Here is a 21,194-nt window from a genome sequence, read left to right as displayed (position 1 = left end):
TTTCCATCAATTAATAATTCTGTAGCCTCTCGTAAGGATGGTTGTATACTGGTTTTTCCTAAAGGACAGCTTACTGCTTCTCCTTCGAGTCAATCTAATAAGAGACTTCTTTGGTCTTTGATTTATCTAGCACCCGGAGAAGATCAAACTTAGAATCAACCTTCCTCTCATTCTTTAAATTTCCTCCTTGTAATCCTCCTTAAAGTATTCGTACAGGAATACAATCATTTATATTACAATCTCCGGAAGACCAATTGGATAGTAACTGGGATGCTGTAGGTACCAATACAGGATTTCCTACATGGAATTATTGTATATATTGTTCACGAATTGATATTCCCATAGAGGATACCACAAAAAATGTGCATGATTGGAGTAATCCTGATCCATGTAAGGATTATAGATCTTATTTACAACATCTTGCACGTTATGATTGGAATAATTCATTCATTCCTGCTTCTATGCTTGTTAATAGATGGCACACTGGAGGATGGGTGCCTCCTATCCTAACTATGGCTCAAGATAATATGTATTATGCACAGACCCAGCTTTGGAAAGCTATTGTTGCACCATCGCCAGTTATTCTTCAAAGACTTAAAAATATGGGCATTTATTCTATGCAGGCTTGTGTGTCAGCACCTTATGTATTCTTGGTAGCCCCAAAATATGTGGATCTAAATATTTATCATAATGCTTCTGATTCTACATTTTGGACACATTGCTTTGATTGTATTTTGACAACTCGTATAAATTCCTCTATGAATGCACAAGTTTTAATGATTCTTGAACGACCACCATATATTATGTTGCCTGTAAAATTGTCCTCTGCCTGGTATGACGATTATGGCTTACAAGTTTTGCATGAAACTGAAGTTTTATTACGTTCAAAAAGATTTGTTTCAGCATTAATTCTAGGAATATCTACATTGATAGCTGTAATAGCATCATTTTCTCTTTCAATAAGTTCCGTAGCTCAACAAGTACATGCAGCTCAACATGTAAATGAGCTTTCAAAAAATGTATCTTTAGCTCTGGCTACTCAGGAAGTTATAGACAGAAAGTTAGAAGCAAAGGTGGATGCCTTAGAAGAAGCAATTTTACACATAGGGCAAGAAGTAACAGCACTCAAAATAAGATTAACTTTGACGTGTCATAAAAAATATAGATGGATTTGTGTTACTCCTTTAAAAGTGAATGCATCATTATATTCTTGGGAACAAATTCGTACTCATATTATGGAAGTTTGGAACCAAACAGATGTTAGTTTAGACCTTACTAAATTACATCAAGAGATTCATGACATAGGAAATACAAACTTAGATTTATCTCCAGGATAGTCTGCTCAGATTTTTTTTGAAAGCATTAAGTCATTTGTGTCACATAAAACCTTATTCTCAATGCTCATTAATGGAGGAATCATTGCAGGAGTTGTACTAATTCTGATATTTGTACTTCCAGTCATTGTCAGAATAATTATTAAAAACATCAAACAACTTTTCGGGGAGCTACATACTGCACTTTTAAAAAAAATGAAAAGGGGGGAGATGTTGGAAGCCATCCTCGAGCCACTGCACCATGACAAAGTCATGGAGCAATGGAAGGCGAAACTGCATGGCAGTGCCATGCCAGGAAGGTGGACTACAGTTCTGTTGTTATGTTTTATGGAAATAAATTTACATATAGGGGCAATTTTGGGGGATATTGCTCCACGTGAAAGAAAAATTCCTCTAGGACTCCCCCTCCTGAAACTACAACAGAATGGGAAGTACCCACTAAAGCCCAGGGGAAATGGGTAAAGAATTAAGAGCCTGGCACTAAAGCGATGTCTTTATGAAAAACACCCTCTAGTATGGAGTTATGGCCATGGGCCAGAGTTCCTGATAACATAGGAAATGTATGGTTCTATTATAAAGGAACATTAATTATAGAAAAGCAAATGACTAGAGCAGAATTGGTTGTTAGGATAGGGAGAAAACACTGTCTCAGTTGGAGGAAACAACAAGAAAGGGCATGCCGGGTATATTGTAAATGTTTTCATGGAACTCATGTAAAAGGCTGCCCATGCAGGAAGAGAAATAGGAACAAATAGCTCCAACTTTTACAATTAAAATTATCATATAACTGCTTGGCTTAGTTACTAAGAAATAACCTGTGATTAATTGGAACTTGGGGAAATATCTTAGTAGGACATCTAGAAACTAGGGGATATTTTTTTAAAAACAATCTTTATAGAACATTTTGAGGTTTGATTGTGCTAAGACTGTTTAGCCACGTACCTGGTAATGGAATAAACAACAATATATAAACCTGTGATTGTAAACAATAGAAGAAGAATAAAGAATAAAGACGTGAAAAAGAGAAACATGCAATGCTGATACTTTAAGAATTTTAATAGAATTATTTCCTTTGCCGACACTATCCATCCCTCGGGAATCCCTGGACTCAATGGAGCTGGACTCCGTCAAGTGCACATGGTAATACTGCCAATGGTGACAGTGCTCATGGTGATATTGCCCATGGTTGCAGTACCCATAGTGACAGTGCTCAAACTGACAGTGCCCATGGTGACAGTGTCCACAGTGACCATGCCTTTGATGACAGTGCCCAAGGTGACAGTTACCATTGTGACATTGTCTATGGTGACAATGTTCACGGTGAGATTGCCCATGGTGACAGTGACCACGGGAAAAATGCTCACGGTGATAGTTCCCATGGTGACATGGCTCACGGTGAGCCTCCACATTGTGCCAGTGCCCATGGAGACAGTGCTCATAAAGAAAGTGCTCATGGTAACACTGCTAACGGTGACAGTGCCCATGGTGAAAATACCCATGGTGATAGTACTCATCATGAGAGTGCCCCTGGTGGCCATGCCAATGGTGAGAGTGCCCATGGTGAAAGTACTTATGTTGATATTTCTAACGGTTACAGTGTTCATGGTAATAATGCTCACAGTGGCAGTGCCCACAGTGACAGTGCCCATGGAGAGTGCCGACAGTGACAGTGTCCATGGTGACAGTTATCATGGTTACAGAGCCCGTGGTGACAGTTAACATGGTGAGACTGCTCACTGTGATAATACCAATTCTGACAGTGCTCATAGTGCCAAGGCCCATGGCGCCAGTGCCCATTATGACATTGCTCACGGTGATAGTTCTCATGGTGACAGTTCCCATGGTGATATTATCCATGGTGACAGTACTCAATGATAAAGGGCCCATGGTGACAGTGCCCATGGTGATAGTGCACATGGTGGCAGGGCCAAATGGTGACAATGCCCATGGTGACATTACTCATGGTGACATTGCTTACGGTGATAGTCCTTAGGGTGATAGTGCACATGGGGGACACTGCACACAGTGACAGTGTTCATGGTGACAGTGCTCATGGTTGCAGTACCCATGATGACAGTGCTCACAGTGACAGTTCCCATGGTGGCAGTGCCAATGATGACAGGGCCCATGGTGATAATGCCCACGGTGACATTGCCTATGGTGACAGTGCTCATGGTGACAGTGCCCATGGTGACAGTGAACACGGTGAGAGTGCTCACAGTGATAGAGCCCATGGTGATTGGGCTCATGGTGAAAGTCCGCATTGTACCAGTGCCCATGGTGACAGTGCTCATGGTGATAGTGCTTGCGGTAATAGTGCTAATGGTGACAGTGCAAATGGTGCCAATACCCATGGTGGCAGTACTCATATTGAGACTACCCAAGGTGGCAGTGTTCGAGGTGACAGTGTTCTTTGTGTCAGTTCCCATGGGGACAGTACCGATTGTGACACTGCACATTGTGACAGTGCCCATGGTAACTATGCTCACTGTGACAGTGCCCATGTTGAAAATGCCCATGGTGAGAGTATTCATCGTAAAAGTTCCCATGTGGCAATTCTAATAGTGACATTTGTCACAGTGACAGAGCTCATGGTGACACAACAAATGGTGTCAATACCCATGGTGACAGTACTCATAGTGAAAATACCCATGGTGGCAGTTCCCATGGCGACAGTTCTCATGGTAACAGTGCTCATAATAGCAGGGCCCAAGGTGGCAGTGCTCATAGTGACAGTGCTCTTGGTAACATTGTTCACGGTGAGAGTTCTCATGGTGACAGTGTCCATCGTGATATTGTGCATGGTGACATTGCTTAAGGTGATAGTCCTTGCGGTGATAGTGCACATGGTGACAGTGCAAAAGGTGACAATACCCATGGCGACAGTACTCATGGTGAAAATAACCATGGTGGCAGTTCTCATAGTGACAATTCTCAGGGGGACAGTGCTCATAATAGCAGGGCCCAAGGTGGCAGTGGTCGTGGTGACAGTGCCCATGGTGACAGTGCACTTGGTGACAGTCCCCATGGGAACAGAACTGATGGTGAAAATGCACTTTGTGACAGGGCCAATGGTAACCTTGGTCTCGGGGATATTGCACATGGTGAGCGTGCCCATGGTGACATTGCCCATGGAGACAAAGCTCAGTGTGACAATGCTCATGGTGACAGTGCTCATGGTGGAAGTGACCATGGTGACACTGCTCATTGTGGCAGTGCTAATGGTGACAGTGCGGATGATGACAGTACTTGTGGTGATAGAGTTCACAGTGGCTGTGGTCATGGTGATAGTGCTCACGGAGGCAGTGCCCTCAGTGATACTGCTCATGCTGGCAAGGCCCATGATGATAGACGTACGGTGACAGTGCCCACCATCGCAGTGCAATGGTGAGAGAGCTTACGGTGACATTGAAACTGGTGACAGTGTCCAAGAAGACAATGGCCATGATGACAGCACCCATGTGCCAAGGCCCATGGTGACAGTGCCCACGGTGACAGTGTCCATGGTTACAGTGCTCATGGTGACCTTGCCCATGGTGGCAGTGCCCCTGGTGACAGTATTTATGATGTTGCTGCTCACGGTAGCAGTGTTCATCATTATAATGCTCATGGTGGCAGTGCCCACAGTGACAGTGCCCATGGTGACAATGCCCATGATGACAGTGCCCATGGTGAAAGTGCTTACCTGGAAAGGGTCCATGATAACAATACCGATGGTGGTAGGGACCCTGGTGACAGTGCCCATAGTGACAGTGCTAATTGTGAGAATGCCCATGGTGACAGCACCCATGTGACAAGGCCCCTGGTGACAGTGCCTACAATGAAACTGCACATGATGTCAGTGCCCATGGCGACAGTGCCCATGGTTACAATGTTCATGGTGACACTGGTCATGGTGGCAGTGCCCCTGGTGACAGTGCACACCATGAGTATGCATATGATGGCCATGCTAATTGTGATAGTGCCCGTGGTGACAGTATTTATGATGATACTGCTCACAGTAGCAGTGTTCATTGTAATAATGCTCATGGTGGCAGTGCCCACAATGACAGTGGCCATGGACATTGCCAAAAGTGACAGGGCCCATGGTGACACATACCACAGGGAGACTGCTCATGGTGATAGTGCCCATTGTGACAGTGCTCAGAGTGACAAGTCCCATGGCGCCAGGGCCAATCATGTTATTGCTCACGGTGATAGTTGTCATGGTGACAGTGCCCACGGTGATATTACCCATGGTGAGAGTACTCAATGATAAAGTGCCCATTCTGACAGTTCTCATGGTGATACTGCCCATGGTGAGAGTGCACAGGGTGATAATGCCAATGGTGACAATGCTCATGGTGACAGTGCTCATGGTTGCAGTATCCATGGTGACAGTACTGAAACTGACAGTGTCCCTGGTGACAGTGTCCACAGTGATAATGCTCGTGGTGATACTGCCCGTGGTGACACAGTGCTAATGGTGAAATTGCCCTTGGAGAGAGTACCCATGTTGACAGTGCGCTTGGTGACGTTCTCATGTTGACAGTGCTCACAGTGATAATGCCCATGGTGACATTGTGCATGGTAGCAGTGCCTAAGGTGAAAGTGCTGACAGTGACAGTGCCCATGGTGACAGTGTTCATGGTGACATTACAAATGGTGACAATACCCATGGTGACAGTACTCCTGGTGAAAATACCCATTGTGGCATTTCTCATAGTTACCATTCTCATGGGGACAGTGCTCATAATAGAAGTGTGCAAGGTGGCAGTGCTCATGGTGACAGTGCTCTTGGTAATATTGCACACGGTGATAGTTCTCATGGAGACAGGGCCCATGGAGATATTACCCATGGTGACAGTACTCAATGATAAAGGGCCCATGGTGACAGTGCCCAAGGTGATAGTCCACATGGTGGCAGTTCAAAATGGTTACAGTGTCCATGGTGACATTGCACATGGTGACATTGCTTAAGGTGATAATCCTTGCGGTGATAGTGCACATGGTGACAGTGCAAATGGTGACAGTACCCATGGCGACAGTACTCATGGTGAAAATACGCATCATGGCAGTTCTCATAGCGCCAGTTCTCAGGGTGACTGTGCTCATAATAGCATGGAACAAGGTGGCAGTGGAAGTGGTGACAGTGCTCATGGTGACAGTGCCCTTGGTGAAAGTTTCCATAGGAACAGTACTGATGGTGACACCGCAATTTGTGACAGAGCCAACGGTAACCTTGCTCGCAGTGATAGTGCACATGGTGAAAGTGCCCAATGTGACATTGCCCATGGAGACATGGCTCACTGTGACAGGGATTATGGTGACAGTGCTCATGGTGGAAGTGCCCATGGTGACACAGGTCATTGTGGCAGTGCACATGAGGACAGTGCCGATGATGACAGTGCTTTAGGTGACAGAGTTCACAGTGGCTGTGCTCATGGTGATAGTGCTCATGGAGGCAGTGCCCTTAGCGACAAAGCTCAAAATGGCAATGCCCAGGTGATAGACGCATGGTGACAGTGTCTACAATCACAGTGCAATGGTGAGAGAGCTCACGGTGACAGTGTAAATGCTGACATTACCCACGAGGACAATGGCCATGGTGGCAGTGCTCATGGAGACAGTGCCCATGATGACAGTGTCCATGGTGCAAGTGCTCAATTGGAAAGGGCCCATGATGTCAATACCCATGGTGGTAGTGCCCCTGGTACAGTATCCATAGTGAAAGAGCTAAAGGTGAGAATGCGCATGGTGACAGCACCCATGTGAAAAGGCCGCTGGTGACAGTGCCCATGGTGACACTGCCCATGATATCAGTGCCGATGGTGAGAGTGCCCATGGTTACAGTGCTCATGGTGACATTGCCCATGGTGGCAGTGCCCCTGGTGACAGTGCACACCATGAGTATGCACATGGTGACCGTGCCAATTGTGACAGTGTCCATGGTGACAGTATTTATGATGATACTGCTCACCGTAGCAATGTTCATCATAATAATGCTCACGGTGGCAGTGCCCACAGTAACAGTGCCCGTGGACAGTGCCAAAAGTGACAGTGCCCATGGTGACAGTTCTAAGGGAGACAGTGTCCATGGTGACAGGTACCACAGTGAGACTGCTCACGGTGATAGTGCCCATTGTGACAGTGCTCATAGTGACAAGGTCCATGGCGCCAGGGTCAATCATGATATTGCTCACAGTGATAGTTGTCATGGTGACAATGCACATGGTCATATTACCCATGGTGAGAGTACTCAATGATAAAGTGCCCATGGTGACAGTGCCTATGGTGATAGTGCACATGATGGCAGTGCAACATGGTGACAGTACCAATGGTGACATTGCTCATGGTGACATTGCTTAACGTGATAGTACTTGCGGTGATAGAGCGCATGGTAACACTCCCCACCATGACAGTGCTCTTGGTGAAAGTGCACACGGTGACAAACCATACTGACAGTGCTCATGGTGACAGTGCCTATGGTGGCAGTGCCCATGGTGACATTGCCCATTGTGACACTTCCCCACAGTGACACTGCACATGATGACAGTGCCCACCGTGAAAGTGCCCACGCTGACGTTGCCTATGGTGTCAGTGCTCATGGTGATAGTGCCCATGGTGACAGGGCTCTTGGTGAGAGTCCGAATTGTGCCAGTGCCCATGGTGAAAGTGCTTACGGTGATAGTGCTCACCATAATAATGCTCATGCTGACAGTGTAAATGGTGTCAATACCTATGGTGAGGGTACTCATGGTGAAAATACCCATGGTGAGAGTTCTCATAGCGACAGTTCTCATGGTGACAGTGCTCCTAATAGCAGTGCCCAAGGTGGCAGTGCCCGTGGTGCCATTGCTAGTGGTGGGAGTACACCTGGTGGCGGATCCCCTGGGGACATTACCGAAGGTGACTCTGCACATTGTGACATTGCCCATGGTAACCATGCTCACAGTGATAGTGCACATGGTGACATTGCCCATGATAGTATTGCACCTGGTGACAGTGCCCATAGTCACAATTCCCATGGTGTAGTCCTCACAGTGACAGAGCCCATGGTGACAATACCCAGGGTGACATTCCTCATGGTGACAGTGCTCACGGTGACAGAGCCCATGGTGAGAATACCCAGGGTGACATTACTCATGGTGACAGTGTTCATGGTGATAGTGCCTATGGTGACAGTGTCCATGATCATAATTCTCACGGTGATAGTGCCCATGGTGACAATACCCAGGGTGAAAGAGCTCATGGTCACAATGCTCACGGTGAATGTTCCCATGGTCACAGCACTTAGGGTGTAATGCCCATGCTGAGATTGCTCATGGTGACAGTGCCCATGGTGACAATAACCATGGTGTCATGACCATGGTGACACTGCTCGTGTAAGCAGTGCCAGAAGTGACAGTGCTCATTGTGGCATTGCTCATGGTGACAGTGCTCACTGTGACAGTGCCCATGGTGGCAGTGCCCTGGGTAACAGTGCACACCTTGAGAGTGCCCATGATGGCCATGCCAATCGTGACAGTGCCCATGGTGACAGTACTTATAAGGAGAGTTCTAACGGTTGCACTGATCATGGTAATAATGCTCATGGTGGCAGTGCCCACAGTCACAGTGCCCATGGTGACAGTTATCACGGTGACAGTGCCCATGGTGACAGTTACCATGGTGACACTGCTCACTGTGATAAGACCAATTCTGACAGTGCTCATAGTGACAAGGCCTATGGCGACAGGGCCCATTATGACATTGCTCAAGTGATAGTTCTCACGGTGACAGTTCCCATGGTGATATTACCCATGTTGACAGTCCTCAATGATAACGGGCCCATGGTGGCCCTGCCCATGGTGATAGTGCACATGGTGACAGTGCCACTGGTGACAATACCCATGGTGACAGTACTCATGGTGAAAATACCCATGGCAGCAGTTTTCATAGTGGCAGTTCTCAGGGTGACTGTGCTCATAATAGCAGGGACCAAAGTGACAGTGCTCATTGTGACAGTGCTCATGGTGACAGTGCACTTGGTGACAGTTTCCATGGGAACAGAACCGAAGGTGACACTGCACTTTGTGACAGGGCCAATGGTAAACTTGCACTCGGTGATCGTGCACATGGTGAGAGTTCACATGGTGACACTGCTCATTGTGGCAGTGCTCTTCGTTACAGTGCCCATGATGACAGTGCCCATGTTGAAAGTGCTCACCTGGAAATTGTCCATGAAAACATTACCTATGGTGATAGTGCCCATGGTGACAGTGCCCATGGTTACAGTGCTAATGGTGACACTGCCCATAGTGGCAGTGCCCCTGGTGACAGTGCACACCATGAGTATGCACATGGTGGCCGTGCCAATTGGGACAGTGCCCATGGTGACAGTATTTATGATGATATTGCTAACAGTAGCAATGTTCATCATAATAATGCTCATGGTGGCAGTGCCCACAGTGACAGTGCCCATGGACAGTGCTGAAAGTGACAGTGCCCATGGTGACAGTTCTCACTGTGACAGGGCCTGTGTTGACATTGCCCATGATGACAGTGCCCATGGTGAAAGTGCTCACTTGGAAAGTGCCCATGATAACATTACCCATGGTGATAGTGCCCATGGTGACAGTGCCCATGGTTACAGTGCTCATGGTGACACTGCCCATGGTGGCAGTGGCCCTGATGACACTGCACACCATGAGTATGCACGTGGTGGCCATGCCAACTGTGACAGTGCCCATGGTGACAGTATTTATGATGATACTGCTCACAGTAACAGTGTTCATCGTAATAATGCTCACCGTGGCAGTGCCCACAGTGACAGTGCCCTAGGCACAGTGCCGAAAGTGACAGTGCCCATGGTGACAGTGCCCATGGTGACAGATACCACAGTGAGACTGATCACGGTGATAGTGCCCATTGTGACAGTGCTCATAGTGACAAGTCCCATGGCGTCAGGGCCAATCATGATATTGCTCACGGTGATAGTTGTCATGGTGACAATGCCCATGGTGATATTACCCATGGTGAGAGGACTCAATAATAAAGTGCCTATGGTGACACTGCCTATGGTGATAGTGCACATGGTGGCAGTGCAAAATGATGACAGTGTCCCTGGTGATATTGTGCATGCTGATATTGCTTAAGGTGATAGTCCTTGCGGTGATAGTGCACATGGTGACAGTACAAATGGTGACAATACCCATGGTGACAGTACTCATGGTGAAAATACCCATTGTGGCAGTTTTTATAGCGACAGTTCTCAGGGTGACAGTGCTCATAATAGCAGGGTACAAGGTGGTAGTGCTCGTGATGAGAATGCTTATAGTGACAGTGCAGTTGGTGACAGTTCCCATGGGAACAGTACTGATGGTGATTCTGCACTTTGTGACAGAGCCAATGGTAAGCTTGCTCTAGGGATAGTGCACTTGGTGAGAGTGCACAGGTTGACATTGACCAGGGAGACATGTCTCACTGTGACAGTGCTCATGGTGACAGTGCTCATGGTGGAAGTGTCCATCATGACGCTGCTCATTGTGGCAGTGCTCATGGGGACAATGCTGATGATGACAGTGCTTATGGTGATAGAGTTCACATTGGCTGTGCTCATGGTGATAGTGCTCATGGAGGCAGTGTCCTCAGTGACACTGCTCATGCTGGCAATGCCCACGTTTATAGATGCATGGTGACAGAGCCCACCATCACAGTGCAATGGTGAGAGAGCTTACGGTGACAGTGGAACTGTTGACAGTGCCCACGAAGACAATGGCCCATGTTGACAGTACCCATGATGACAGTGCACATGTTGAAAGTGTTCACCTGGAAATTGTCCCTGATAATATTACCCATGGTGTTAGTGCCTCTGGTGACAGTACCCATAGTGAAAGTGCTAATGGTGAGAATGCCCATGGTGACAGCACCCATGTGACAAGACCCCTGGTGGCAGTGCCCACGGTGACACTGCCCATGATGTCAGTGCCCATGGTGAGAGTGCCCATGGTGGCAGTGACCCTGGTGACAGTGTACACCATGAGTATGCACATGGTGGCCATGTCAATTGTGACAGTGTCCATGGTGACAGTATTTATGATGATACTGCTCACAGTAGCAGTGTTCATCGTAATAATGCTCATGGTGGCAATGCCCACAATGACAGTGCCCTTGGCACAGTGCCAAAAGTGACAGTGCACATGGTGACAGTTATAAGGGAGACAGTGTCCATGGTGACAGATATCACAATGAGACTGCTCACGGTGATAGTGCCCATTGAGACAGTGCTCATAGTGACAAGGTCCATGGCGCCAGGGCCAATCATGATATTGCTCACAGTGATAGTTGTCATGGTAACAATGCCCATGGTGATATTACCCATGGTGAGAATACTCAATGATAAAGTGCCCATGGTGACAGTGCCTATGGTGATAGTGCACATGATGGCAGTGCAACATGGTGACAGTACCAATGGTGACATTGCTCATGGCCATATTGCTTAACGTGATAGTACTTGCTGTGATAGAGGGCATGGTAACACTTCCCACCATGACAGTGCTCTAGGTGAAAGTGCACATGGTGACAACCCAAGCTGACATTGCTCATGGTGAGAGTGCTCATGGTTGCATTACCCATGGTAATAGTGCTCACAGTGACAGTGCCTATGGTGGCAGTGCCCATAGTGACATTGACCCTTGTGACACTTCCCCACGGTGACACTGCCCATGATGACAGTGCCTGCGGTGAAAGTCCCCACGCTGACATTGCCTATGGTGTCAGTACTCAGGTTGATAGTGCCCTTGGTGACAGGGCTCTTGGTGAGAGTCCGAATTGTGCCAGTGCCCATGGTAAAATTGCTAATGGTGATAGTGCTCACCATAATAGTGCTCATGCTGAGAGTGCAAATGGTGACAATACCTATGGTGAGAGTACTCATGGTGAAAATACCCATGGTGACAGTTCTCATAGCGACAGTTCTCATGATGACAGTGATCCTAATAGCAGTGCCCAAGGTGTCAGTGCCCGTGGTGCCATTGCTAGTGGTGACAGTACACCTGGTGGCGTATCCCCTGGGGACATTACCGAAGGTGACGCTGCACATTGTGATATTGCCCAAGGTAAACTTGCTCACAGTGATAGTGCACATGGTGACAGTGACCATGGTGGTATTGCACCTGGTGACAGTGCCCATAGTCACAATTCCCATGCTGTAGTCCACACAGTGACAGAGACCATGGTGACCATACCCAGGGTGACATTACTCATGGTGACAGTGTTCATGGTTATAGTGCCTTTGGTGACCGTGTCCATGTTCATAATTCTCACGGTGATAGTGCCCATGGTGACAATACCCAGGGTGACAGAGCTCATGGTCACAATGCTCACGGTGAATGTTCCCATGGTCCCAGTACCTACCTAGGGTGTAATGCCCATGCTGAGAGTGCGCATGGTGACAGTGCCCATGGTGACAAGAAGCAGGGTGTCATGCCCATGGTGACACTGCTCATGTAAGCAGTGCCAGAAGTGACAGTGCTCATTGAGGCATTGCTCACGGTGACAGTGCTCACTGTGACAGTGCCCATGGTGGCAGTGCCCTGGATAACAGTGCACACCTTGAGAGTGCCCATGATGGCCATGCCAATCGTGACAGTGCCCATGTTGACAGTACTTATGAGGATAGTTCTAACGGTTGCAGTGATCATGGTAATAATGCTCACGGTGGCAGTGCCCACAGTCACAGTGACCATGGTGACAGTTATCACGGTGACAGTGCCCATGGTGACAGTTAGCATGGTTAGACTGCTCACTGTGATAATACCAATTCTGACAGTGCTCATAGTGACAAGGCCCATGGCGACAGGGCCCCTAATGACATTGCTCACGGTGATAGTTCTCACGGTGACAGTTCCCATGGTGATATTACCCATGTTGACAGTCCTCAATGATAACGGGCCCATGGTGGCCCTGCCCATGGTGATAGTGCACATGGTGACAGTGTCGATGGAGACAATGTTCACGGTGATATTGCTTATGGTGATAGTCCTTATTGTGATAGTGTGTATGGGGACACTGCACACAGTGACAGTGCTCATGGTGACAGTGCTCACGGTGACAGTGCTCATCATTGCAGTACCCATGGTGACAGTGTTCACAGTGACTGTTCCCATGGTAGCAGTGTCAATGATGACAGGTCCCATGGTGACAATGCCCACGGTGACAGTGTTCATGGTGACAGTGCTCACAGTGACAGTGCCCATGGTGACAGGGCTCATGGTGAAAGTCCACATTGTACATGTGCCCATGGTGACAGCGTTCACAGTGATAGTGCTCGCGGTAATAGTGCTCATGGTGACAGTGCCACTGGTGACAATACCCATGGTGACAGTACTCATGGTGAAAATACCCATGGCAGCAGTTTTCATAGTGACAGTTCTCAGGGTGACAGTGCTCATAATAGCAGGGTCTAAAGTGACAGTGCTCATTGTGCAGTGCTCATGGTGACAGTGCACTTGGTGAGAGTTTCCATGGGAACAGAACCGATGGTGACACTGCACTTTGTGACAGGGCCGATGGTAAACTTGCACTTGGTGATCGTGCACATGGTTAGAGTGCACATGGTGACACTGCTCATTGTGGCAGTGCTGTTCGTGACACTGCCCATGATGACAGGGCCCATGTTGAAAGTGTTCACCTGGAAATTGCCCATGAAAACATTACCTATGGTGATAGTGCCCATTTGGACAGTGCCCATGGTTACCGTGCTCATGGTGACACTGCCCATGGTGGCAGTGGCCCTGGTGACAGTGCACACCATCAGTATGCACATGGTGGCCGTGCTAACTGGGACAGTGCCCATGGTGACAGTACTTATGATGATATTGCTCACAGTAGCAATGTTCATCATAATAATGCTCATGGTGGCAGTGCCCACAGTGACAGTGCCCATGGACAGTGCTGAAAGTGACAGTGCCCATGGTGACAGTTCTCACTGTGACAGGGCCTGTGTTGACGTTGCCCATGATCACATTGCCCATGGTGAAAGTGCTCACTTGGAAAGTGCCCATGATAACATTACCCATGGTGATAGTGCCCATGGTGACAGTGCCCATGGTTACAGTGCTCATGGTGACACTCCCATGGTGGCAGTGGCCCTGATGACACTGCTCACCATGAGTATGCACATGGTGGCCATGCCAATTGGGACAGTGCCCATGGTGACAGTATTTATGATGATACTCCTCACAGTAGCAGTGTTCATCGTAATAATGCTCATAGTGGCAGTGCCCATGGCACAGTGCCGAAAGTGACAGTGCCTATGGTGACAGTGCCCATGGTAACAGATACCACAGTGAGACTGCTCACGGTGATAGTGCCCATTGTGAAAGTGCTCATAGTGACAAGTCCCATGGCGTCAGGGCCAATCATGATATTGCTCACGGTGATAGTTGTCACGGTGACAATGCCCATGGTGATATTACCCATGGTGAGAGGACTCAATAATAAAGGGCCTATGGTGACACTGCCTATGGTGAGACTGCACATGGTGGCAGTGCAAAATGGTGACAGAGTCCCTGGTGATATTGTGCATGGTGATATTGCTTAAGGTGATAGTCCATGCGGTGATAGTGCACATGGTGTCAGTACAAATGGTGACAATACACATGGTGACAGTACTCATGGTGAAAATACCCATTGTGGCAGTTTTTATAGCGACAGTTCTCAGGGTGACAGTGCTCATAATAGCTGGGTACAAGGTGGCAGTGCTCGTGATGAGAATGCTCATAGTGACAGTGCACTTGGTGACAGTTCCCATGGGAACAGTACCGATGGTGATACTGCACTTTGTGACAGAGCCAATAGTAAGCTTGCTCTAGGGATAGTGCACTTGGTGAGAGTGCACAGGTTGACATTGACCGTGGAGACACGGCTCACTGTGACAGTGCTCATGGTGACAGTGCTCATGGTGGAAGTGCCCATCGTGACGCTGCTCATTGTGGCAGTGCTCATGGGGACAATGCCGATGATGACAGTGCTTATGGTGATAGAGTTCACAGTGGCTGTGCTCATGGAGGCAGTGTCCTCAGTGACACTGCTCATGCTGCCAATGCCCACGTTTATAGACGCATGGTGACAGTGCCCACCATCACAGTGCAATGGTGAGAGAGCTTACGGTGACAGTGAAACTGTTGACAGTGCCCACTAAGACAATGGCCATGGTTAGAGTGCTCATGGTGACAGTGCCCATTTTGACAGTGCCCATGATGACAGTGCGCATGGTGAAAGTGCTCACCTGTAAAGTGCCCGTGATAACATTATCCATGGCGGTAGTGCCCCTGGTGACAGTATCCATAGTGAAAGTGCTAATGGTGGGAATACCCATGGTGACAGCACCCATGTGACAAGGCCCCTGGTGACAGTGCCCACGGTGACACTGCCCATGATGTCAGTGCCCTTGGTGAGAGTGCACACCATGAGTATGCCCATGGTGGCCGTGCTAATTGTGACAGTGTCCATGGGGACAGTATTTATGATGATACTGCTCACAGTAGCAGTGTTCATCATAATACTGCTCACAGTGGCAGTGCCCACAGTGACAGTGCCCATGGCACAGTGTCGAAAATGACCGTGCCCATGGTGACAGTGCCCATGGTGACAGATACCACACTGAGACTGCTCATGGTGATAGTGCCCATTGTGACAGTGCTCATAGTGACAAGTCCCATGGCATCAGGGCCAATCATGATATTGCTCACGGTGATAGTTGTCACAGTGACAATGCCCTTGGTGATATTAATCATGGAGAGAGTACTCAATAATAAAGTGCCTATGGTGACACTGCCTATGGTGATAGTGCAAACGGTGGCAGTGCAAAATGGTGACAGTGTCTATGGTGATATTGTGCATGGTGATATTGCTTAAGGTGATAGTCCTTGCTGTGATAGTGCACATGGTGACAGTACAAATGGTGACAATACCCATGGTGACAGTACTCATGGTGAAAATACCCATTGTGGCAGTTTTTATAGCGATAGTTCACAGGGTGACAGTGCTCATAATGGCAGGGTACAAGGTGGCAGTGCTCGTGATGACAATGCTCATAGTGACAGTGAACTTGGTGACAGTTGCCATGGGAACAGTACTGATGGTGACACAGCTCTTTGTGACAGAGCCAATGGTAAGCTTGCTATCGAGGATAGTGCACTTGGTGAGAGTACACAGGTTGACATTGATCATGGAGACACGGCTCACTGTGACAGTGCTCATGGTGACAGTGCTCATGGTGGAAGTGCCCATGGTGACACTGCTCATTGTGGCAGTTCACATGGGGACAGTGCAGAATGATGACAGTGCTTATGGTGATAGAGTTCACAGTGGCTGTGCTCATGGTGATAGTGCTCATGGAGGCAGTGCCCTCAGTGACACTGCTCATGCTGCCAATGCCCACGGTTATAGACGCATGGTGACAGTGCTCACCATCACAGTGCAAAGGTGAGAGAGCTTAGAGTGACAGTGAAACTGTTGACAGTGCCCACGAAGACAATGGCCATGGTGACAGTGCCCATGTTGACAGTGCCCATGATGACAGTGCCCATGTTGAAAGTGCTCACCTGGAAAGTGTCCCTGATAACATTACCCATGGTGGTAGTACCCCTGCTGACAGTACCCATAGTGAAAGTGCTAAAGGTGAGAATGCCCATGGTTACAGCACCCATGTGACCAGGCCCCTGCTGACATTGCCCACGGTGACACTGCCCATGATGTCAGTGCCCATGGTGAGAGTGCCCATGGTTACAGTGCTCATGATGACACTGCATATGGTGGCAGTGCCACTGGTGACAGTACACACCATGAGTATGCAATTGGTGGTCATGCCAAATGTGACAGTGTCAATGGTGACAGTATTTATGATGATACTGCTCACAGTAGCAGTGTTAATCGTAATAATGCTCATGGTGGCAGTGCCCATGGTGGCAGTGCCCGTGGTGCCATTGCTAGTGGTGACAGTACACCTGGTGGCAGATCCCCTGGGGACATTACCGAAGGTGACTCTGCACATTGTGATATTGCCCATGGTAAACTTGCTCACAGTGATAGTGCACATGGTGACAGTGCCCATAGTCACAATTCCAATGGTGTAGTGTTCACGGTGACAGAGCCCATGGTGACAATACCCAGGGTGACATTACTCATGGTGACAGTGCTCATGGTGATAGTGCCTATGTTGACAGTGTCAATGATCATAATTCTCACATTGATAGTGCCCATGGTGACAATACCCAAGGAGACAGAGCTCATGATAACAATGCTCATGGTGAATGTTCCCATGGTCCCAGTACCTAGGGTGTAATGCCCAAGCTGAGAGTGCGCATGGTGACAGTGCCCATGGTACCTTTTTCCAGGGTGTCATGCCCATGGTGACACTGCTCATGTAAGCAGTGCCAGAAGTGACAGTGCTCATTGTGGCATTGCTCACGGTGACAGTGCTCACTGTGACAGTGCCCATGGTGGCAGTGCCCTGGGTAAGAGTGCACTCCTTGAGAGTGCCCATGTTGGCCATGCCAATCGTGACAGTGCCCATGTTGACAGTACTTATGAGGATAGTTCTAACGGTTGCAGTGTTCATGGTAATAATGCTCACGGTGGCAGTGTCCACAGTCACAGTGCCCATGATGACAGTTATCATGGTGACAGTGCCCATGGGGACAGTTACCATGGTGAGAGTGCTCACTGTGATAATACCAATTCTGACAGTGCTCATAGTGACAAGACCCAAGGCGACAGGGCCCATTATGACATTGCTCACGGTGATAGTTCTCACGGTGACAGTTCCCATGGTGATATTACCCATGTTGACAGTCCTCAATGATAACGGGCCCATGGTGGCACTGCCCATGCTGATAGTGCACATGGTGACAGGGCCCATGGTTACATTGCTCATGGTGATATTGCTTACGGTGATAGTCCTTATTGTGATAGTGTGTATGGGGACACTGCACACAGTGACAGTGCTCATGGTGACAGTGCTCACGGTGACAGTGCTCATCATTGCAGTATCCATGGTGACAGTGCTCACAGTGACAGTTCCCATGGTGGCAGTGCCAATGATGACAGGGCCCATGGTGACAATGCCCACGGTGACAGTGCTCACGGTGACAGTGCTCATGGTGACAGTGCCCATGGTGACAGGGCTCATGGTGAATGTCCACATTGTAGAAGTGCCCATGGTGACAGTGTTCACAGTGAGTGTGCTCGCGGTAATAGTCCTCATGGTGACAGTGCAACTGGTGACAATACCCATGGTGACAGTACTCATGGTGAAAATACCCATGGCGGCATTTTTCATAGTGATAGTTCTCAGGGTGACAGTGCTCATTATAGCAGGGACCAAAGTGACAGTGCTCATTTTGACAGTGCTCATGGTGGCAGTGCACTTGGTGAGAGTTTCCATGGGAACAGAACCGATGGTGACACTGCACTTTGTGATAGGGCCAATGGTAAACTTACAGTCGGTGATAGTGCACATGGTGAGAGTGCACATGGTGACACTGCTCATTGTGGCAGTGCTCTTCGTGACAGTGCCCATGATGACAGTGCCCATGTTGAAAGTGCTCACCTGGTATTTGCCCATGAAAACATTACCCATGGTAATAGTGCCCATGGTGACAGTGCTCAAGATGACAGTGCTCAAGGTGATAGTCTTCTCCATGTTGACAGTGCCCATGGTGACTGTTCTCACGGAGACAGTGCCTATGGTGATAATACCCTTAGTTACAGTGTGCACGGTGAGAGTGCCCATGGTTACAGTGAACACGGTGACTGTTTTCTCCGTAATAGTGCCCATGGAGACAGTGTTCATTGTGACCGTCTTCATTGAGGCTGTGCCTATGGTGACAGTGCTCAGGGTGATAGTGCTCACGGTGATAGCACTCACGTTGACAGTGCCCAAGGTGATGATACACACGGTGACAGTAATCATGGTGAAAGTGCCCATGGTGCCAGTTCTCATAGTGACAGTTCTTTTGACAGTGCTCATGGTGGCAGTGCTCGTGGTGATAGGGCTCTTGGTGACAGTGCTCATTGTGGCAGTGACCATGGTGAGACTACCAATGGTGACACTGCCCATGGTGACAGTTCACATGGTGAAAGTGACCACAGTGACAGTTCTAACAGTGATAGTTCACATGATGACAATGCTCATGGTGACAGTCTACATTGTGCCATTGCTCAAGGTGACAGTGCTCACAGTGAGAGTGTCCATGGTGACAGTTAACACGGTGAGAGTGCTCACGCTGGTAGTGCTCACAGTAATAGTGCTCATACTGATAGTGCCGACGGTAACAGTGCTCACAGTGACAGTGCCCATGGTGATAGTGACCATGGTGAGAGTCCGCACGTTTACAGTACCCATGGTGGCAGTTCCCATTGTGAAAGTGCTCATGATGACATTGCCCATTTTGGTAGTTCCCATGGTGACAGTACTCACGGTGACAGTTCTCACAGTGATAGTGCCCATGGTGACATTGCACATGGTGTCAGTGAAAAATGGAGACCCTGCCCATGTTGACAGTTGTCATGGTGACAGTGCACATGGTGACAACCCATGCAGAAAGTACTCATAGAGACACTTTTCATGGTTGCAGCACCCATGGTGACAGTGCTCACAGTGATAGCACCATTGATGCTAGTGCCCATGGTAACAATGACCATGGTGACAATGCCCATGATGAGAGTGCCCATGTTGCCAGTTCCCATGGTGCAATTGCCTATGGTGACAGTGCTCATGGTAACAGTGCCCATGGTGACAGTGACCACGGTTAGAGTGCTCACAGTGATAGTGCCCATGGTGACAGGGCTCATGGTGCCAGTCCGCATTGTGCCAGTACCCATGGTGACAGTGACCACAGTGAGAGTGCTCACCGTCATAGTGTTCAAGGTAATAGTGCTCATGGTGATAGTGCAAATGGTGACAATACACATGATGACAGTACTCATGGTGAAAATACACATGATGGCAGTTCTCATAGCGACAGTACTCATGGTGACAGTGCTCATATTAGCAGTGCCCAAAGTTGGAGTGCACATGGTGACAGTGCTAATGGTGACAGTGCTCTTGGTGGCAGTTCCCATGGGGACAGTACCGATGATGACACTTTGCATTGTTACAGTGCCCATGGTAACTGTGCTCACGGTGATAGTGCACATTGTGACAGTGCCCATGGTGGTAGTTCACCTGGTGACAGTGTTAAATAGTAACAATGCACATGCTGACAGTGCTCATGGTGATAGTGCCCATGGTGACAGTGCACATGGTGATAATGGGCATTGTTAGAGTGTTCATGTTGACAGAGCCCAAGGTGGCAGTAGACATGGTGACAGTGCCCACAATGACAGTGCCCATGGTGACAGTGCCGACAGTAACAGTGCCCATGGTGACCCTTCTCACAGTGAGAATGCCCATAGGGATATTTAGCATGGTGAAATTTGTCATGGTTATAGTGCCCATTGTGACAGTTCTCACAGTGACAATGCCCATGGTGCCAGTGTCCATAGAAACATTCTGCATGATCACATATTTCACGGTGAAAGTGTCTATTGTGATATTACCCATGGTGACAATGCACATGGTTGGAGTGCAAAATGGTGACATTGCCCATGGTGACATTCCTCATGGTGAATTTGCTTACCATGATAGTCCTTACGGTGACAGTGCGCATGTTGACACTGCACAGAGTGACATTGTTCATGGTTACAGTGTTCACGGTGGTAGTTCCCATGGTGAGAGTGTCCATGGTGACAGTGCCCATAGTCACAATTCTCATGGTGTAGTGCTCACAGTGACAGTTCCCATGGTGTGAATACCCAGGGTGACAGTACTCATGGTGACTGTGCTCATTGTGA

The 21,194-nt window shown here is 48.4% G+C and overlaps 1 pseudogene across 1 annotated transcript in view; it reads right to left on the bottom strand.

The window, feature by feature from the left end:
- The window catches only part of LOC308610493 (ubiquitin-like modifier-activating enzyme 1), a 101,472-nt pseudogene extending 81,424 nt beyond the window's left edge, over window positions 1-20,048 (bottom strand). The window contains exons 1-2 of the transcript in view: window positions 19,910-20,048; window positions 19,059-19,178 (exon numbers count right to left, since the gene is read on the bottom strand). The product of the transcript in view is annotated as a ubiquitin-like modifier-activating enzyme 1 (transcript). The remainder of the gene's footprint in view (window positions 1-19,058; window positions 19,179-19,909) is intronic.
- Window positions 20,049-21,194: the final 1,146 nt, after the last annotated feature.

The sequence above is a fragment of the Mesoplodon bidens genome (genome assembly GCF_964165515.1).
Source record: "Mesoplodon bidens genome assembly, contig: HAP1_SCAFFOLD_123, whole genome shotgun sequence".
In the NCBI taxonomy this organism is placed as follows: Eukaryota; Metazoa; Chordata; class Mammalia; order Artiodactyla; family Ziphiidae; genus Mesoplodon; species Mesoplodon bidens.
The sequence above is the reverse complement of the archived record's forward strand: the minus strand, read 5'-3'. Positions and strand labels throughout refer to the sequence as shown.